General features: G+C 38.1%; 1 non-coding gene across 50 annotated transcripts; it reads right to left on the minus strand.

The window, feature by feature from the left end:
- Positions 1-502: 502 nt before the first annotated feature.
- Positions 503-15,525, minus strand: LOC111519700. Of its 50 annotated transcripts, none has more exons than XR_006954536.1 (67): positions 15,394-15,525; positions 15,185-15,329; positions 15,065-15,118; positions 14,865-15,000; positions 14,328-14,477; positions 14,128-14,271; positions 13,522-13,671; positions 13,322-13,465; positions 13,122-13,257; positions 12,922-13,065; positions 12,723-12,858; positions 12,517-12,666; positions 12,317-12,460; positions 12,115-12,252; positions 11,906-12,050; positions 11,786-11,839; positions 11,586-11,729; positions 11,384-11,521; positions 11,186-11,319; positions 10,783-10,932; positions 10,583-10,726; positions 10,383-10,518; positions 10,183-10,318; positions 9,977-10,126; positions 9,648-9,912; positions 9,448-9,591; positions 9,249-9,384; positions 9,043-9,192; positions 8,843-8,986; positions 8,641-8,778; positions 8,312-8,576; positions 8,112-8,255; positions 7,910-8,047; positions 7,712-7,845; positions 7,512-7,655; positions 7,312-7,447; positions 7,112-7,247; positions 6,906-7,055; positions 6,577-6,772; positions 6,377-6,520; positions 6,177-6,312; positions 5,975-6,112; positions 5,775-5,910; positions 5,372-5,521; positions 5,172-5,315; positions 4,972-5,107; positions 4,772-4,907; positions 4,566-4,715; positions 4,366-4,509; positions 4,166-4,301; positions 3,960-4,109; positions 3,760-3,903; positions 3,561-3,696; positions 3,355-3,504; positions 3,158-3,291; positions 2,958-3,101; positions 2,761-2,894; positions 2,561-2,704; positions 2,358-2,504; positions 2,158-2,293; positions 1,952-2,101; positions 1,752-1,887; positions 1,546-1,695; positions 1,345-1,482; positions 1,145-1,288; positions 823-1,080; positions 503-767 (listed from the first exon to the last, which is right to left on the minus strand). It is a non-coding gene; the product is annotated as an uncharacterized LOC111519700 (transcript). The 50 variants fall into 50 exon arrangements; XR_006954537.1 differs by having other exon boundaries at positions 9,648-9,701; positions 9,768-9,912; positions 11,786-12,050; XR_006954534.1 differs by having other exon boundaries at positions 8,312-8,365; positions 8,432-8,576; positions 11,786-12,050.
- Between the last annotated feature and the right edge of the window lie 5,697 nt (positions 15,526-21,222).

Genomic DNA, 21,222 nt, shown 5'->3' on the forward strand with positions numbered 1-21,222 from the left:
TTTAATCAATAACAACGGTACTCTTTACACGATTGCCATAAAATTAAATATTTTTCAATTTATTAAAAGCTGCTAATAACTGTGCCGTATTTGATCACAATCTGATGACTATATTATTAGCTGCCACACAAACTTATGATGAAAAGGCATCTTACATGCACCGCATTGCCACAGCCTTAGCTTGTAGGATGTTCTTTATATGACAAAACCTTTACGTTGACGCCTATAGGGAAGGCGAGATTACCAAAAAAGAACTTGCAAGCGTATACAAACTTCGGTGCGTCCTTGTAGTTTCTGATTAAATAGTAATGAATATGCAGAATCACAATTTTACAGTACCTACTATTTTAAAAGAAACTTGAAATTTTACCCAAAAGTTAATAAGAAACATCTGAAGATCTTCTGAGTATCAATTGATTTACGGCGAACAATGCCTTAAGTGCGTGGCGTGAAATATATTTAGGATTGGCAGTCGACGAAACGGAAAAAAAAACAGATCTTGTGGAGCTTTGCAGTATGTTTTTCATATTTTTGTGAAATATTACATAAATGGAAGGAAAATAATCGGTAGTGCAACTAAGCCAGGTTGGAGGAATACTTTAGGATCCGCCGAAGACAAAAAGTAAGTCTTTCGCCAAAACAGCAGGAGTAGTCCCAGATAGACAATGATATTCCATCGGGAGCCACCATCCAAATATTTATATATCGGGAGCCGCATGGCCGACAGTTGATGAAAGAATATCGCGAATGACCTTAAGTAAGCTCAGCTATAAGAATTGAACACAATTATTTTCCACTCAAAATTATTTTGGTGTATATTACCTTATATTACAAATTTCTTTAATAAAAATATTCCTTATTTGAATCTATCTATTGAAAAGATATAAGTGTTGAACTTTGCAATGTGTTTCGTGTTCGATTTATACGTAGAAGAGCAACAAACAGGTTCTGCTGCCAATGGCCTTTAATAGTCCCTTACCATGCCGCGAGGGCATTAAGAGGACACTGATCAGATCAAGACGCGTGCGGGAGAAAAGCCATATAAATTTCCACAGGAACAACATTAATAAGGAATATTTCCTATTGAAAATAAATAAAGAAATGTTGAATTTTGTAATGTGTTCCGTGTTCGATATATACGTACAAGAGCAACGAGCAGGTTCTGCCGCCAATAGCCTTCAACATTCAACTACATTGGCTAGACTCTGGAATCGACATTTGATCAAGACGCGTACGGGAGAAAAGCCATATAAATTTCAACAGGACCAAGATTAAAAAGGAATATTTTCTATTGAAGAGAAGTGTTGAATTTTGTAATGTGTTTCGTGTTCGATTTATACATACGAGAGCAACGAACAGGTTCTGCCGCCAATAGCCTTCAACAGACTACTACATTGGCTGAAGATCCATACGGGAGAGGAGCCAATTACAGGAAAATACATTATTTGTTTCAACAGGACTAACATTAATAAGGAATATTTCCTATTGAAAAGAAATAAGAAGTGTTGAACTTTGTAATGTGTTCCGTGTTCGATATATACGTACAAGAGCAACGAACAGGTTCTGCTGCCAATAGCCTTTAATAGTCCACTACCATGCCGCGAGGGCATTGAGTGGACACTGATCAGATCAAGACGCGTACGGGAGAAAAGCCATATAAATTTCCACAGGACCAACATTAAAAAGGAATATTTTCTATTGAAGAGAAGTGTTGAATTTTGTAATGTGTTCCGTGTTCGATTTATACGTACAACAGCAACGAACAGGTTCTGTCGCCAACAGCCTTCAACAGACTACTACATTGGCTGAAGATCCATACGGGAGGGAGGAGCCAATTACAGGAAAATACCATATTTCAACATGCCTAATATTAATAAGGAATATTTCCTATTGAAAAGAAATAAAGAAATGTTGAATTTTGTAATGTGTTCCGTGTTCGATATATACGTACAAGAGCAACGAACAGGTTCTGCTGCCAATAGCCTTTAATAGTCCACTACCATGCCGCGAGGGCATTGAGTGGACACTGATCAGATCAAGACGCGTACGGGAGAAAAGCCATATAAATTTCCACAGGACCAACATTAAAAAGGAATATTTTCTATTGAAGAGAAGTGTTGAATTTTGTAATGTGTTCCGTGTTCGATTTATACGTACAACAGCAACGAACAGGTTCTGTCGCCAACAGCCTTCAACAGACTACTACATTGGCTGAAGATCCATACGGGAGGGAGGAGCCAATTACAGGAAAATACCATATTTCAACATGCCTAATATTAATAAGGAATATTTCCTATTGAAAAGAAATAAAGAAATGTTGAATTTTGTAATGTGTTCCGTGTTCGATATATACGTACAAGAGCAACGAACAGGTTCTGCTGCCAATAGCCTTTAATAGTCCACTACCATGCCGCGAGGGCATTGAGTGGACACTGAGATTAAGACGCGTACGGGAGAAAAGCCATATAAATTTCCACAGGACCAACATTAAAAAGGAATATTTTCTATTGAAGAGAAGTGTTGAATTTTGTAATGTGTTCCGTGTTCGATTTATACGTACGAGAGCAACGAACAGGTTCTGCCGCCAATAGCCTTCAACAGTCAACTACATTGGATAGACTCAGGGATCGACATCTGATCAAGACGCGTACGGGAGAAAAGCCATATAAATTTCCACAGGACCAACATTAAAAAGCAATATTTTCTATTGAAGAGAAGTGTTGAATTTTGTAATGTGTTCCGTGTTCGATTTATACGTACAACAGCAACGAACAGGTTCTGCTGCCAATGGCCTTTAATAGTCTACTACATTGGCTGAAGATCCATACGGGAGAGGAGCCAATTACAGAAAAATACCATAGTTTAACATGCCTAATATTAATAAGGAATATTTCCTATTGAAAAGAAATAAGAAGTGTTGAACTTTGTAATGTGTTCCGTGTTCGATTTATACGTACAAGAGCAACGAACAGGTTCTGCCGCCAATAGCCTTCAACAGTCAACTACATTGGCTAGACTTTGGGATCGATATCTGATCAAGACGCGTACGGGAGAAAAGCCATATAAATTTCCACAGGACCAACATTAAAAAGGAATATTTTCTATTGAAGAGAAGTGTTGAATTTTGTAATGTGTTCCGTGTTCGATTTATACGTACAACAGCAACGAACAGGTTCTGCTGCCAATGGCCTTTAATAGTCTACTACATTGGCTGAAGATCCATACGGGAGAGGAGCCAATTACAGAAAAATACCATAGTTTAACATGCCTAATATTAATAAGGAATATTTCCTATTGAAAAGAAATAAGAAGTGTTGAACTTTGTAATGTGTTCCGTGTTCGATATATACGTACAAGAGCAACGAACAGGTTCTGCTGCCAATAGCCTTTAATAGTCCACTACCATGCCGCGAGGGCATTGAGTGGACACTGATCAGATCAAGACGCGTACGGGAGAAAAGCCATATAAATTTCCACAGGACCAACATTAAAAAGGAATATTTTCTATTGAAGAGAAGTGTTGAATTTTGTAATGTGTTCCGTGTTCGATTTATACGTACGAGAGCAACGAACAGGTTCTGTCGCCAATGGCCTTTAATAGTCTACTACATTGGCTGAAGATCCATACGGGAGGGAGGAGCCAATTACAGGAAAATACCATATTTTAACATGCCTAATATTAATAAGGAATATTTCCTATTGAAAAGAAATAAGAAGTGTTGAACTTTGTAATGTGTTCCGTGTTCGATTTATACGTACAAGAGCAACGAACAGGTTCTGCCGCCAATAGCCTTCAACAGTCAACTACATTGGCTAGACTTTGGGATCGATATCTGATCAAGACGCGTACGGGAGAAAAGCCATATAAATTTCCACAGGACCAACATTAAAAAGGAATATTTTCTATTGAAGAGAAGTGTTGAATTTTGTAATGTGTTCCGTGTTCGATTTATACGTACAACAGCAACGAACAGGTTCTGCTGCCAATAGCCTTTAATAGTTCACTACCATGCCGCGAGGGCATTGAGTGGACACTGATCAGATCAAGACGCGTACGGGAGAAAAGCCATATAAATTTCCACAGGACCAACATTAAAAAGGAATATTTTCTATTGAAGAGAAGTGTTGAATTTTGTAATGTGTTCCGTGTTCGATTTATACGTACGAGAGCAACGAACAGGTTCTGTCGCCAATGGCCTTCAACAGACTACTACATTGGCTGAAGATCCATACGGGCGGGAGGAGCCAATTACAGGAAAATACCATATTTCAACATGCCTAATATTAATAAGGAATATTTCCTATTGAAAAGAAATAAAGAAATGTTGAATTTTGTAATGTGTTCCGTGTTCGATTTATACGTACGAGAGCAACGAACAGGTTCTGCATCCAATAGCCTTCAACAGTCAACTACATTGGATAGACTCAGGGATCGACATCTGATCAAGACGCGTACGGGAGAAAAGCCATATAAATTTCCACAGGACCAACATTAAAAAGCAATATTTTCTATTGAAGAGAAGTGTTGAATTTTGTAATGTGTTCCGTGTTCGATTTATACGTACAACAGCAACGAACAGGTTCTGCTGCCAATAGCCTTTAATAGTCCACTACCATGCCGCGAGGGCATTGAGTGGACACTGATCAGATCAAGACGCGTACGGGAGAAAAGCCATATAAATTTCCACAGGACCAACATTAAAAAGGAATATTTTCTATTGAAGAGAAGTGTTGAATTTTGTAATGTGTTCCGTGTTCGATTTATACGTACAACAGCAACGAACAGGTTCTGTCGCCAACAGCCTTCAACAGACTACTACATTGGCTGAATATCCATACGGGAGGGAGGAGCCAATTACAGGAAAATACCATATTTCAACATGCCTAATATTAATAAGGAATATTTCCTATTGAAAAGAAATAAAGAAATGTTGAATTTTGTAATGTGTTCCGTGTTCGATTTATACGTACAACAGCAACGAACAGGTTCTGTCGCCAACAGCCTTCAACAGACTACTACATTGGCTGAAGATCCATACGGGCGGGAGGAGCCAATTACAGGAAAATACCATATTTCAACATGCCTAATATTAATAAGGAATATTTCCTATTGAAAAGAAATAAAGAAATGTTGAATTTTGTAATGTGTTCCGTGTTCGATTTATACGTACGAGAGCAACGAACAGGTTCTGCCGCCAATAGCCTTCAACAGTCAACTACATTGGATAGACTCAGGGATCGACATCTGATCAAGACGCGTACGGGAGAAAAGCCATATAAATTTCCACAGGACCAACATTAAAAAGGAATATTTTCTATTGAAGAGAAGTGTTGAATTTTGTAATGTGTTCCGTGTTCGATTTATACGTACAACAGCAACGAACAGGTTCTGCTGCCAATAGCCTTTAATAGTCCACTACCATGCCGCGAGGGCATTGAGTGGACACTGATCAGATCAAGACGCGTACGGGAGAAAAGCCATATAAATTTCCACAGGACCAACATTAAAAAGGAATATTTTCTATTGAAGAGAAGTGTTGAATTTTGTAATGTGTTCCGTGTTCGATTTATACGTACAACAGCAACGAATAGGTTCTGTCGCCAACAGCCTTCAACAGACTACTACATTGGCTGAAGATCCATACGGGAGAGGAGCCAATTACAGAAAAATACCATAGTTTAACATGCCTAATATTAATAAGGAATATTTCCTATTGAAAAGAAATAAGAAGTGTTGAACTTTGTAATGTGTTCCGTGTTCGATTTATACGTACAACAGCAACGAACAGGTTCTGTCGCCAACAGCCTTCAACAGACTACTACATTGGCTGAAGATCCATACGGGAGGGAGGAGCCAATTACAGGAAAATACCATATTTCAACATGCCTAACACTAATAAGGAATATTTCCTATTGAAAAGAAATAAAGAAATGTTGAATTTTGTAATGTGTTCCGTGTTCGATATATACGTACAAGAGCAACGAACAGGTTCTGCCGCCAATAGCCTTCAATAGTCCACTACATTGGCTGAAGATCCATACGGGAGAGGAGCCAATTACAGAAAAATACATTATTTGTTTCAACAGGACTAACATTAATAAGGAATATTTCCTATTGAAAAGAAATAAAGAAATGTTGAATTTTGTAATGTGTTCCGTGTTCGATTTATACGTACAACAGCAACGAACAGGTTCTGTCGCCAACAGCCTTCAACAGACTACTACATTGGCTGAAGATCCATACGGGCGGGAGGAGCCAATTACAGGAAAATACCATATTTCAACATGCCTAATATTAATAAGGAATATTTCCTATTGAAAAGAAATAAAGAAATGTTGAACTTTGTAATGTGTTCCGTGTTCGATTTATACGTACGAGAGCAACGAACAGGTTCTGCCGCCAATAGCCTTCAACATTCAACTACATTGGCTAGACTCTGGGATCGACATTTGATCAAGACGCGTGCGGGAGAAAAGCCATATAAATTTCCACAGGACCAACATTAAAAAGGAATATTTTCTATTGAAGAGAAGTGTTGAATTTTGTAATGTGTTCCGTGTTCGATTTATACGTACGAGAGCAACGAACAGGTTCTGCCGCCAATAGCCTCCAACAGTCCACTACATTGGCTGAAGATCCATACGGGAGAGGAGCCAATTACAGGAAAATACATTATTTGTTTCAACAGGACTAACATTAATAAGGAAAATCACATGTCGACGATTCTTCTCCCAGGATACAACACACTGGTCAATCACATCAAGAGCCATTCTGGAGGGAGGAGCCAATTACAGGAAAATACATTATTTCAACAGGACTAATATTAATAAGGAATATTTCCTATTGAAAAGAAATAAAGAAATGTTGAATTTTGTAATGTGTTCCGTGTTCGATATATACGTACAAGAGCAACGAACAGGTTCTGCTGCCAATAGCCTTTAATAGTCCACTACCATGCCGCGAGGGCATTGAGTGGACACTGATCAGATCAAGACGCGTACGGGAGAAAAGCCATATAAATTTCCACAGGACCAACATTAAAAAGGAATATTTTCTATTGAAGAGAAGTGTTGAATTTTGTAATGTGTTCCGTGTTCGATTTATACGTACAACAGCAACGAACAGGTTCTGTCGCCAACAGCCTTCAACAGACTACTACATTGGCTGAAGATCCATACGGGAGGGAGGAGCCAATTACAGGAAAATACCATATTTCAACATGCCTAATATTAATAAGGAATATTTCCTATTGAAAAGAAATAAAGAAATGTTGAATTTTGTAATGTGTTCCGTGTTCGATTTATACGTACAACAGCAACGAACAGGTTCTGTCGCCAACAGCCTTCAACAGACTACTACATTGGCTGAAGATCCATACGGGCGGGAGGAGCCAATTACAGGAAAATACCATATTTCAACATGCCTAATATTAATAAGGAATATTTCCTATTGAAAAGAAATAAAGAAATGTTGAATTTTGTAATGTGTTCCGTGTTCGATTTATACGTACGAGAGCAACGAACAGGTTCTGCCGCCAATAGCCTTCAACAGTCAACTACATTGGATAGACTCAGGGATCGACATCTGATCAAGACGCGTACGGGAGAAAAGCCATATAAATTTCCACAGGACCAACATTAAAAAGCAATATTTTCTATTGAAGAGAAGTGTTGAATTTTGTAATGTGTTCCGTGTTCGATTTATACGTACAACAGCAACGAACAGGTTCTGTCGCCAACAGCCTTCAACAGACTACTACATTGGCTGAAGATCCATACGGGAGAGGAGCCAATTACAGAAAAATACCATATTTCAACATGCCTAACACTAATAAGGAATATTTCCTATTGAAAAGAAATAAAGAAATGTTGAATTTTGTAATGTGTTCCGTGTTCGATATATACGTACAAGAGCAACGAACAGGTTCTGCCGCCAATAGCCTTCAATAGTCCACTACATTGGCTGAAGATCCATACGGGAGAGGAGCCAATTACAGAAAAATACATTATTTGTTTCAACAGGACTAACATTAATAAGGAATATTTCCTATTGAAAAGAAATAAAGAAATGTTGAACTTTGTAATGTGTTCCGTGTTCGATTTATACGTACGAGAGCAACGAACAGGTTCTGCCGCCAATAGCCTTCAACATTCAACTACATTGGCTAGACTCTGGGATCGACATTTGATCAAGACGCGTGCGGGAGAAAAGCCATATAAATTTCCACAGGACCAACATTAAAAAGGAATATTTTCTATTGAAGAGAAGTGTTGAATTTTGTAATGTGTTCCGTGTTCGATTTATACGTACGAGAGCAACGAACAGGTTCTGCCGCCAATAGCCTCCAACAGTCCACTACATTGGCTGAAGATCCATACGGGAGAGGAGCCAATTACAGGAAAATACATTATTTGTTTCAACAGGACTAACATTAATAAGGAAAATCACATGTCGACGATTCTTCTCCCAGGATACAACACACTGGTCAATCACATCAAGAGCCATTCTGGAGGGAGGAGCCAATTACAGGAAAATACATTATTTCAACAGGACTAATATTAATAAGGAATATTTCCTATTGAAAAGAAATAAAGAAATGTTGAATTTTGTAATGTGTTCCGTGTTCGATATATACGTACAAGAGCAACGAACAGTTTCTGCCGCCAATAGCCTTCAATAGTCCACTACATTGGCTGAAGATCCATACGGGAGAGGAGCCAATTACAGAAAAATACATTATTTGTTTCAACACGACTAACATTAATAAGGAATATTTCCTATTGAAAAGAAATAAAGAAATGTTGAACTTTGTAATGTGTTCCGTGTTCGATTTATACGTACGAGAGCAACGAACAGGTTCTGCCGCCAATAGCCTTCAACATTCAACTACATTGGCTAGACTCTGGGATCGACATTTGATCAAGACGCGTGCGGGAGAAAAGCCATATAAATTTCCACAGGACCAACATTAAAAAGGAATATTTTCTATTGAAGAGAAGTGTTGAATTTTGTAATGTGTTCCGTGTTCGATTTATACGTACAACAGCAACGAACAGGTTCTGCTGCCAATAGCCTTTAATAGTCCACTACCATGCCGCGAGGGCATTGAGTGGACACTGATCAGATCAAGACGCGTACGGGAGAAAAGCCATATAAATTTCCACAGGACCAACATTAAAAAGGAATATTTTCTATTGAAGAGAAGTGTTGAATTTTGTAATGTGTTCCGTGTTCGATTTATACGTACAACAGCAACGAACAGGTTCTGTCGCCAATGGCCTTTAATAGTCTACTACATTGGCTGAAGATCCATACGGGAGGGAGGAGCCAATTACAGGAAAATACCATATTTTAACATGCCTAATATTAATAAGGAATATTTCCTATTGAAAAGAAATAAGAAGTGTTGAACTTTGTAATGTGTTCCGTGTTCGATTTATACGTACAAGAGCAACGAACAGGTTCTGCCGCCAATAGCCTTCAACAGTCAACTACATTGGCTAGACTTTGGGATCGATATCTGATCAAGACGCGTACGGGAGAAAAGCCATATAAATTTCCACAGGACCAACATTAAAAAGGAATATTTTCTATTGAAGAGAAGTGTTGAATTTTGTAATGTGTTCCGTGTTCGATTTATACGTACGAGAGCAACGAACAGGTTCTGCCGCCAATAGCCTCCAACAGTCCACTACATTGGCTGAAGATCCATACGGGAGAGGAGCCAATTACAGGAAAATACATTATTTGTTTCAACAGGACTAACATTAATAAGGAAAATCACATGTCGACGATTCTTCTCCCAGGATACAACACACTGGTCAATCACATCAAGAGCCATTCTGGAGGGAGGAGCCAATTACAGGAAAATACATTATTTCAACAGGACTAATATTAATAAGGAATATTTCCTATTGAAAAGAAATAAAGAAATGTTGAATTTTGTAATGTGTTCCGTGTTCGATATATACGTACAAGAGCAACGAACAGGTTCTGCTGCCAATAGCCTTTAATAGTCCACTACCATGCCGCGAGGGCATTGAGTGGACACTGATCAGATCAAGACGCGTACGGGAGAAAAGCCATATAAATTTCCACAGGACCAACATTAAAAAGGAATATTTTCTATTGAAGAGAAGTGTTGAATTTTGTAATGTGTTCCGTGTTCGATTTATACGTACAACAGCAACGAACAGGTTCTGTCGCCAACAGCCTTCAACAGACTACTACATTGGCTGAAGATCCATACGGGAGGGAGGAGCCAATTACAGGAAAATACCATATTTCAACATGCCTAATATTAATAAGGAATATTTCCTATTGAAAAGAAATAAAGAAATGTTGAATTTTGTAATGTGTTCCGTGTTCGATTTATACGTACAACAGCAACGAACAGGTTCTGTCGCCAACAGCCTTCAACAGACTACTACATTGGCTGAAGATCCATACGGGCGGGAGGAGCCAATTACAGGAAAATACCATATTTCAACATGCCTAATATTAATAAGGAATATTTCCTATTGAAAAGAAATAAAGAAATGTTGAATTTTGTAATGTGTTCCGTGTTCGATTTATACGTACGAGAGCAACGAACAGGTTCTGCCGCCAATAGCCTTCAACAGTCAACTACATTGGATAGACTCAGGGATCGACATCTGATCAAGACGCGTACGGGAGAAAAGCCATATAAATTTCCACAGGACCAACATTAAAAAGCAATATTTTCTATTGAAGAGAAGTGTTGAATTTTGTAATGTGTTCCGTGTTCGATTTATACGTACAACAGCAACGAACAGGTTCTGCTGCCAATAGCCTTTAATAGTCCACTACCATGCCGCGAGGGCATTGAGTGGACACTGATCAGATCAAGACGCGTACGGGAGAAAAGCCATATAAATTTCCACAGGACCAACATTAAAAAGGAATATTTTCTATTGAAGAGAAGTGTTGAATTTTGTAATGTGTTCCGTGTTCGATTTATACGTACAACAGCAACGAATAGGTTCTGTCGCCAACAGCCTTCAACAGACTACTACATTGGCTGAAGATCCATACGGGAGAGGAGCCAATTACAGAAAAATACCATAGTTTAACATGCCTAATATTAATAAGGAATATTTCCTATTGAAAAGAAATAAGAAGTGTTGAACTTTGTAATGTGTTCCGTGTTCGATTTATACGTACAACAGCAACGAACAGGTTCTGTCGCCAACAGCCTTCAACAGACTACTACATTGGCTGAAGATCCATACGGGAGAGGAGCCAATTACAGAAAAATACCATATTTCAACATGCCTAACACTAATAAGGAATATTTCCTATTGAAAAGAAATAAAGAAATGTTGAATTTTGTAATGTGTTCCGTGTTCGATATATACGTACAAGAGCAACGAACAGGTTCTGCCGCCAATAGCCTTCAATAGTCCACTACATTGGCTGAAGATCCATACGGGAGAGGAGCCAATTACAGAAAAATACATTATTTGTTTCAACAGGACTAACATTAATAAGGAATATTTCCTATTGAAAAGAAATAAAGAAATGTTGAACTTTGTAATGTGTTCCGTGTTCGATTTATACGTACGAGAGCAACGAACAGGTTCTGCCGCCAATAGCCTTCAACATTCAACTACATTGGCTAGACTCTGGGATCGACATTTGATCAAGACGCGTGCGGGAGAAAAGCCATATAAATTTCCACAGGACCAACATTAAAAAGGAATATTTTCTATTGAAGAGAAGTGTTGAATTTTGTAATGTGTTCCGTGTTCGATTTATACGTACGAGAGCAACGAACAGGTTCTGCCGCCAATAGCCTCCAACAGTCCACTACATTGGCTGAAGATCCATACGGGAGAGGAGCCAATTACAGGAAAATACATTATTTGTTTCAACAGGACTAACATTAATAAGGAAAATCACATGTCGACGATTCTTCTCCCAGGATACAACACACTGGTCAATCACATCAAGAGCCATTCTGGAGGGAGGAGCCAATTACAGGAAAATACATTATTTCAACAGGACTAATATTAATAAGGAATATTTCCTATTGAAAAGAAATAAAGAAATGTTGAATTTTGTAATGTGTTCCGTGTTCGATATATACGTACAAGAGCAACGAACAGTTTCTGCCGCCAATAGCCTTCAATAGTCCACTACATTGGCTGAAGATCCATACGGGAGAGGAGCCAATTACAGAAAAATACATTATTTGTTTCAACAGGACTAACATTAATAAGGAATATTTCCTATTGAAAAGAAATAAAGAAATGTTGAACTTTGTAATGTGTTCCGTGTTCGATTTATACGTACGAGAGCAACGAACAGGTTCTGCCGCCAATAGCCTTCAACATTCAACTACATTGGCTAGACTCTGGGATCGACATTTGATCAAGACGCGTGCGGGAGAAAAGCCATATAAATTTCCACAGGACCAACATTAAAAAGGAATATTTTCTATTGAAGAGAAGTGTTGAATTTTGTAATGTGTTCCGTGTTCGATTTATACGTACAACAGCAACGAACAGGTTCTGCTGCCAATAGCCTTTAATAGTCCACTACCATGCCGCGAGGGCATTGAGTGGACACTGATCAGATCAAGACGCGTACGGGAGAAAAGCCATATAAATTTCCACAGGACCAACATTAAAAAGGAATATTTTCTATTGAAGAGAAGTGTTGAATTTTGTAATGTGTTCCGTGTTCGATTTATACGTACAACAGCAACGAACAGGTTCTGTCGCCAATGGCCTTTAATAGTCTACTACATTGGCTGAAGATCCATACGGGAGGGAGGAGCCAATTACAGGAAAATACCATATTTTAACATGCCTAATATTAATAAGGAATATTTCCTATTGAAAAGAAATAAGAAGTGTTGAACTTTGTAATGTGTTCCGTGTTCGATTTATACGTACAAGAGCAACGAACAGGTTCTGCCGCCAATAGCCTTCAACAGTCAACTACATTGGCTAGACTTTGGGATCGATATCTGATCAAGACGCGTACGGGAGAAAAGCCATATAAATTTCCACAGGACCAACATTAAAAAGGAATATTTTCTATTGAAGAGAAGTGTTGAATTTTGTAATGTGTTCCGTGTTCGATTTATACGTACAACAGCAACGAACAGGTTCTGTCGCCAACAGCCTTCAACAGACTACTACATTGGCTGAAGATCCATACGGGCGGGAGGAGCCAATTACAGGAAAATACCATATTTCAACATGCCTAATATTAATAAGGAATATTTCCTATTGAAAAGAAATAAAGAAATGTTGAATTTTGTAATGTGTTCCGTGTTCGATTTATACGTACGAGAGCAACGAACAGGTTCTGCCGCCAATAGCCTTCAACAGTCAACTACATTGGATAGACTCAGGGATCGACATCTGATCAAGACGCGTACGGGAGAAAAGCCATATAAATTTCCACAGGACCAACATTAAAAAGCAATATTTTCTATTGAAGAGAAGTGTTGAATTTTGTAATGTGTTCCATGTTCGATTTATACGTACAACAGCAACGAACAGGTTCTGCTGCCAATAGCCTTTAATAGTCCACTACCATGCCGCGAGGGCATTGAGTGGACACTGATCAGATCAAGACGCGTACGGGAGAAAAGCCATATAAATTTCCACAGGACCAACATTAAAAAGGAATATTTTCTATTGAAGAGAAGTGTTGAATTTTGTAATGTGTTCCGTGTTCGATTTATACGTACAACAGCAACGAACAGGTTCTGTCGCCAACAGCCTTCAACAGACTACTACATTGGCTGAAGATCCATACGGGAGGGAGGAGCCAATTACAGGAAAATACCATATTTCAACATGCCTAATATTAATAAGGAATATTTCCTATTGAAAAGAAATAAAGAAATGTTGAATTTTGTAATGTGTTCCGTGTTCGATTTATACGTACAACAGCAACGAACAGGTTCTGTCGCCAACAGCCTTCAACAGACTACTACATTGGCTGAAGATCCATACGGGCGGAAGGAGCCAATTACAGGAAAATACCATATTTCAACATGCCTAATATTAATAAGGAATATTTCCTATTGAAAAGAAATAAAGAAATGTTGAATTTTGTAATGTGTTCCGTGTTCGATTTATACGTACGAGAGCAACGAACAGGTTCTGCCGCCAATAGCCTTCAACAGTCAACTACATTGGATAGACTCAGGGATCGACATCTGATCAAGACGCGTACGGGAGAAAAGCCATATAAATTTCCACAGGACCAACATTAAAAAGCAATATTTTCTATTGAAGAGAAGTGTTGAATTTTGTAATGTGTTCCGTGTTCGATTTATACGTACAACAGCAACGAACAGGTTCTGCTGCCAATAGCCTTTAATAGTCCACTACCATGCCGCGAGGGCATTGAGTGGACACTGATCAGATCAAGACGCGTACGGGAGAAAAGCCATATAAATTTCCACAGGACCAACATTAAAAAGGAATATTTTCTATTGAAGAGAAGTGTTGAATTTTGTAATGTGTTCCGTGTTCGATTTATACGTACGAGAGCAACGAACAGGTTCTGTCGCCAATGGCCTTTAATAGTCTACTACATTGGCTGAAGATCCATACGGGAGGGAGGAGCCAATTACAGGAAAATACATTATTTGTTTCAACAGGACTAACATTAATAAGGAAAATCACATGTCGACGATTCTTCTCCCAGGATACAACACACTGGTCAATCACATCAAGAGCTATTCTGGAGGGAGGAGCCAATTACAGGAAAATACATTATTTCAACAGGACTAATATTAATAAGGAATATTTCCTATTGAAAAGAAATAAAGAAATGTTGAATTTTGTAATGTGTTCCGTGTTCGATTTATACGTACAACAGCAACGAACAGGTTCTGTCGCCAACAGCCTTCAACAGACTACTACATTGGCTGAAGATCCATACGGGAGGGAGAAGCCAATTACAGGAAAATACCATATTTCAACATGCCTAATATTAATAAGGAATATTTCCTATTGAAAAGAAATAAAGAAATGTTGAATTTTGTAATGTGTTCCGTGTTCGATATATACGTACAAGAGCAACGAACAGGTTCTGCCGCCAATAGCCTTCAATAGTCGACTACATTGGCTGAAGATCCATACGGGAGAGGAGCCAATTACAGAAAAATACATTATTTGTTTCAACAGGACTAACATTAATAAGGAAAATCACATGTCGACGATTCTTCTCCCAGGATACAACACACTGGTCAATCACATCAAGAGCCATTCTGGAGGGAGGAGCCAATTACAGGAAAATACATTATTTCAACAGGACTAATATTAATAAGGAATATTTCCTATTGAAAAGAAATAAAGAAATGTTGAATTTTGTAATGTGTTCCGTGTTCGATATATACGTACAAGAGCAACGAACAGGTTCTGCCGCCAATAGCCTTCAATAGTCCACTACATTGGCTGAAGATCCATACGGGAGAGGAGCCAATTACAGAAAAATACATTATTTGTTTCAACAGGACTAACATTAATAAGGAATATTTCCTATTGAGAACAAATAAAGATGTGTCGAATTTTGTAATGTTTCTTATGTTCGATTTATACGTACGAAAGCAGCATTCAGGATTCCAGGTCGTATTTTTATTCATTTTAATTTAAACTTGTTTTTTTTTAAACTTTTTTTGCACTTTTGTTTTTTTGTTTATTTTATATTATTGAACTGACTACTTCGAGCTCCAGTTGAGGAATGAAATTATAGGAAACAATAATTCCTACTATGGCAATTTGGCGAAAGTTAAATTGGCAATGCCTCCTAGATTACTTTTTGTTAAATTTTCAATGGTTGCTAGATTATAAAATTCTGACGATAGGCTATGTATCTTTTGCATTGTTCAATACTGAAAAAATCACGAGGTAAATATTTACTTAAGTTAATCGGGCCTAAACTACATAAATTTGGTATCAAACGCTGCCAGAGCAGCCGAATATTCCCTAATTCCCTAATTCTTGCCAACACTGAAATCTAGCTGTAGCCGATTTTTTCACTTTTCAACACTGAAATCTCGAGTAGCTTAAGTAAATACAGTGAAACCTCGATATAACGAATCTGAGGGGGATCGCAAAATTATTCGTTATATCTATTGATTCGCTATAGGTACTGAAATGTAAAACCTTAGTCCTTTCAAGGGACTTAACAAAAAATTCGTTATATTGGGTTTTTCGTTATAACGAAGTTCGTTATATCGAGGTTTCACTGTATTTACCATTCTTAAGATTCAAATGCATTTGGTCGTCAGATGAAACTCGTTTAAACTCATTAGTTCATAATAGTCATAGAAGATTATAATAGTTACTAAATTTAACTAAGAAGGTTTTTAATAATAATCTAAAATTATTATTTATATTTTTGACGTCAACCAATATGTCTATCAGTCTGTCTCGTTGCCAAAACTGTCTCTAATATGGAACACACACCTCGTCGCAACCCTTTTTGAATTTACCCGCACCAATTTCCAAAAGAAAAACTTATTCTACGTGGCAACCAAAACAAACGCCCAGACACCCTTTTACGATTCGCACCAGCTGCACTTTAACTAAACTCTAATGCAAAATTCATGGTCAGGCATGGCAATGGGCAAAAAAAAAAACTTACTCACAGAGAGAAGAATAGCCAGAGAGTCCTTTTTCGCTAGTCCGTGCATTTTTAACCTGCACCCAAAACCAGGGAGCCAGGGTTTAGTACGGCAAAAATGACCAGCAACCAGACCGCAACAACTAAACCCCAGTCCAAACCAAACCAAACCAAAAGAAAAAAAAAACATAGCACTAACTTCAATTGGAAGGCAGCTTTATAAACATTTCATGGAGTATCGTCCGCAAAACGTTCAAGTGAGCAACAACTTGGGACGAAAAAAAGTGGCAGACGCCATTTTACTTTACAAAAAAAAAAAAAAAAAAAAAATCATCCATAAATTTGTTTCTTTTTGTTTCCCACCAATTTGGTTAAAATTTATTAGAATGATTTCGAATCATAATCATTTCAACTTATGAGGTTTTCGATAGTGAAAAGTTTATTTTTTACACAGTTTTAAATGTCCAGACGAATTTTCAGGGAGCGAGAGAGAGAGATAAAGAGTGAGAGGGACGGAAGAGAAGAAAAGAAAAAAAAAACTAACCGCAAATTAGCTTATTTGGCATTTTTACAGTCATTTCATTTAATTTACACAAACAAATTTGCGCCTGGCCAGACAAACAGACAATGGCGAGCCAACGAAGCGCGCTCCGTTCACAACCATAAAAGTAATGAAGCTGTTTAGGCGTCTCTAAGTAGTCGTCGGAAGTCGTCGTCAGCGTCGTCTGTGGCTCCTCCATGTCTTGTGTCAGCAGGAAAAAAGGTCTCCACATCCTCCACATCATATCCACCGCAGTTGCTTGCCCTCAGCTCCCTTCTAATGTCACTTGGACTATGTAGTGCTACTACTACTGCTGGTGCTGGTGGTGCTGCCGCTGCTGCTGAGTGGGTGGTTTGAATGGGTGGTCGGATGATGTTTTCTGGCATAGCATTTCGCATTAGTTTCTGCCTTCTGCGTTCATTCAAAATTCATGAAGTTGGGCTTGGAAGTTGGCGCCAGAAAATGGCTCCTTCGGTTTATTGTTTGGTTGGTTTGGGCAAAGAACACACACACACACATACACATAAAGGCAGAGAACCATGGAGAAAGGAGAGAAGTTGGGGAGTGAGAGTCAGGCTTTGAAAGAGCTTTTCACATAACGCGATATTGTTAAACAAAATTACCGTAAAACTGAAATGCAGGCAATTGGCAAACCCACCTTTTGGCCTCGACTTTTCTTTTCTTTCTTTTTTTTTGTCGTTTTATGGGTATTAAGTGATTTATTCCTCCTCTTTATTCCAATTAGTGTATGTATGTGTGTGTGTGTGTCTGCTATGAAAATGCTTGGATGGAAAGCGCGTTTTCTCTTCTCTTTTCTCCTTCTATTATGTCCAAGTGGCTAAGTTGTCTTTTGTTGAAAAGACTCGCAACGAATTTTCCTTGACTCTGAAACAGTTTTGCATTAAATCATTGCCCATTGCCGTGACTTGGCGTCACCTGTACAGAATTCTCTCTAGTAGCAATCTAGTTAACAGTGCTGTGAATCAATTGAACTAGAAGTTCATTCCATAACCAGATAAGAAATAATATTACAATATAATATTCATTGCAACAAGAAGATAGGAAACACAAGAAATAATGCTTAAAAAACGAATTCTCGAAGCAAACATTGTTAATGGACAATTTTTAAATTATAATGCTTAAGAAAAGTTATAAATTTATTAAAAATAATGACAGCTTTTACAGTCTATTGCATACTTTACTAAATTGTAGGAAGTGGACTGAATTTAAACTAAAATCGGGAGCTTAGTTATGAATATATTAAATAAATTGTTTAAAATTAAACGCCTTAGTGTGTTTAACACACAAGTTTCACAGGGAGTAGAGAAATCTTACATGTGTCTTTATTTATTTATTCTGTGTACTTATGACAGTCGAAAAACACGTAATGATAAAGCAAAAAATATTTCAAAATTGATTTGGCCAGACATTTGGAAAAGGGAAATTGCATCTTGTTCAATTTCACTGACATTCAAATAAAAGGTTACGAATCTTTGCCTGCTGCCATCGTCATCATCATCAGCAGCAGCAGCACAGACTTGTTGGTTCATTTTTTCACTTTCAGCCACGCTAAACGTCTTTTACTTGCCATATTTTGCTGTTTCTTTAGCCAACTTCTTTTTAATGAAATCCACTTTCATATGTAATTTTGCCATCAAAAGAGAGAAGAAGCAGGACCACGACCAGACAGGTTCTAAGTCGGGGAATAAGGGAGTCCTTGTCGACGATGTCGAATGATTTCCTGTTACGCCCAAAGACAAAAGTCCTCGTTGACGACGACGATGACGACGACGACGACGACGGCGACGGCTATGGCGATGAGGACGTCGCTTTTTTGCTTTGTGTCTGGCCATAATTTTTCCTACTCCATGGAGAGAATGAGCTGCCAGCTCGAACCTGCAAGCTCCAAGCTAAAAGCGACGAGCTACCTACCTACCAGCAAAAGACGACTTTGCCGCAAAGTTAAGCAAAACTTTGTTATTTGTTTTAAGTGGCAGGTTGTGAGCGACTCTGAGGGTTGTTTTTCGGGGTCCTGCCTCGTCCTGGTTTCGCTCAACAGTTCATAAAGTTAATTTTGCCACAGAAATTATGTTAAAACGATATATGAGCTAGGAGCAAGCGACCATCTTTCCTTTCCCCACTATTTCTCTCTCTCTCTCTCTCTATCTATCTATCTGAGTATGTGTGTGTGTGTGTGTGTGTGTGTATGGGAACTGCAACAGAAGTTATTGGGAAATTGGAAGGTTAAGGAACTTTTAGATAAAACTTTACCCCCAAACAACATTGCGTATGCGTAATTAGTGTCTGTGCCTACTCCAGGTGGAAGTTTCGTTTTTTTGTTTCTATTTTGTTTCTTTTTGTTGTTGATGTTGTGTGTTTCTTGGTTATTTATGGAAATTAAAGTGGAGTTTTGCCCTTATTGAACTGTCAACCTTAAGCCAAATAAATTGCAGCCGCCACAGCTAGGCCAAAAGGCAATATCTAAACGAAAACCATGCCAGAACCAAGTTAAACCGAAAACCGAAAAAGAAAACTATTTGGAAAAGTTGAGATTTCTTTATTTGCTCTCTGCAGAGAAATCAAAGCACAAGAGAACTTTTGATTATAACAAATGTTTTGCGGCTAGTATGAGAGAGCATAGCAGCGAAAGGGGGCGTGAAGAGGAGGCAGAAATGACAGTTGATAATAAATCTTTCTGGTCAGTCTGCGCCATTAGGATTGTCCCGGGACTTGACCAACAATAAAACTAAAAAAAAAAAATAAATAAAACATAAAATAACCGCAAAAAAATGAAGCAAAAATAAAAATGTAATTTCTGTTTGGCACGAAAAGTTTTATATGTCTGTCTGTCTGACGGGGAAAATGATACAAACAGAACTTCTCTCATATGAATATAAAAAATAGGGCATCATTTAGGAATAATTGGCAATGAAGTCTCTCTACACACATTAATATACATATATCACTTTGGATGTATACAAGTTAAATAGGATCGATTGCCTAAAAGAGTGTTTTGGTTTGATTACTTCGAATGGAATTTTTCGTAAAGAGCTAAGAGTGTAAATAGAAAGAAATGGAGTTTTAGTCCTTGCACAATGTTATGCAAAATTAAAAATTTATTTTTTGAAACAAAAGAGCATTTGTTGTTCGCTTTATGATTGGACATGGCTGATTTTGGCCCTCTTCGATCATTCACTTTTATTTATTTCAATAAAGGGAAATATTCTTCAGCATTTTTTCTTCTTCTTGTTAGTTGTTCTGTTCCTTTTGCCTTCTCCCATTTTATTTTATTTTTGCCCGTCCAGTGTATGAAAAAGTTTTCTGTCGTCGTCAATGGTAGAGAGACTCTTTTCATTAGGCACTCGAAGCAAAGTTGAAGCAAAGTTCTGGCAAGTATTTGGTCAATGGGCATGTGACATGGGCAGCATAGGATAGGATGAGACAGGACTAAACTGAACTGTACTGGACAGGACAGGACAGGACAGGATAGAGTAGGACAGGATAGGACAGGACATTCCACAAGTCCTTGTAATAGCATGTGTTTTGTCAGCCTCGGTCTTCTGACTCTCTTCATACAACTTTTTCCACTAACAAACATTTTTGTTCTTCTTGTTTTTCCAGACTTTTGTTCAGACGGAAGCCTTTAAGCTAGCATTACAAACAGGAACAAAACGGTAAGTGTCAAAAATGCCTGATCCTTTGGGCCTCACTCGCCTCACTCCTCCACTCCAGCACTCTTTCTTAAATTATTTCTTTTCTCCTTCACCGTTCATACACTTTTAGAGTGACATTTGCCAGAGCGCCTAATTGTAGGCAATTAATTTCTGGCACATCAAAGTAAAAAGTGAAGAAAATTCTTCCATTTACACACGCACACACACATACACAAAGCAAATGCAGCTGGTGTCGGTATACCTATATGTATATATTTTTTGGGGGTTGGAACCGCGACTCAGGGGGTAACCGCACCTTTTAACCCTTTGACGTGCCATTTGTTTAGGACACCCAACCGGAAACTCTAATGTGATGGACAAACAGAGAGTTCGTCCTACACTGGACTCGT

The sequence above is a fragment of the Drosophila willistoni genome (genome assembly GCF_018902025.1).
Source record: "Drosophila willistoni isolate 14030-0811.24 chromosome XR unlocalized genomic scaffold, UCI_dwil_1.1 Seg143, whole genome shotgun sequence".
NCBI classification, from domain to species: Eukaryota; Metazoa; Arthropoda; class Insecta; order Diptera; family Drosophilidae; genus Drosophila; species Drosophila willistoni.